The following is an 866-nucleotide window of genomic DNA, read 5'->3' on the forward strand; positions in this document are numbered from 1 at the left end:
TGGCAAGATGCAGAATGTTGTTTTTGCGGCAACGCATTATCCAGCGCTGTGCCAACTAGCGAATATCTCCATTTCCAGTCCCGACAAACCGTATTAGTTGAAAGGACTTTACAGAACAATAACCAATCTCTCTCTCTCTCTCTCTCTCTCTCTCTCTCTCTCTCTCTCTCTCTCTCTCTCTCTCTCTCTCTCTCTCTCTCTCTCTCTCTCTCTCTCTCTCTCGTGTATAAGTATTTAGGAATATTGTTTTCAACTCGACTCAGTTTCACTGCTGCCTGTGGTGATCTCTTAAGCCGGGCCAAAAATGCTCTGATGTGTATTATACAAAGATTATCTGTGCTTAATAATAATAGTTTGCATGTCTTTTTGAAGTTGTTTGATTCCCAAGTACAACCAATAGTACAGTATGGTGCTGAGATATGGGGATTGGATAAAGCTGCTCTGCAGTGTGAAAAAGTCCATTTATTTGCATTGAAGAAGTTCTTAGGAGTTCGTATGCGAACACCTAATGACCTGGTATATGGTGAGACAAACAGATATCCGATATATTTGAATTCTATTTTAAGATGCGTTAGCTACTGGATGAAATTGTTAAAGATGGAGGCGCACAGACTTCCTCGTAAATCATATGATATGTTGTATAAAATGGATGAGAGTGGTAAAAAGAACTGGGCCTCAAGTGTCCGTTGTAAATTGTATGAGTACGGTTTTGGTTTTGTGTGGTTGAACCAGGGCGTTGTTAATGAAAAAGAGTTTTTGCGTGTTTTTAGGGAAAGGTTGGTCGATTGCAGATGGCAAGAGTGGGATTATCATATTCAAAATAGTGATAGATTTGCTGTTTATCGGACATTTTGTACTGTACATGA

Source organism: Littorina saxatilis, linkage group LG4 (assembly GCF_037325665.1).
Source record: "Littorina saxatilis isolate snail1 linkage group LG4, US_GU_Lsax_2.0, whole genome shotgun sequence".
Classification (NCBI taxonomy): domain Eukaryota; kingdom Metazoa; phylum Mollusca; class Gastropoda; order Littorinimorpha; family Littorinidae; genus Littorina; species Littorina saxatilis.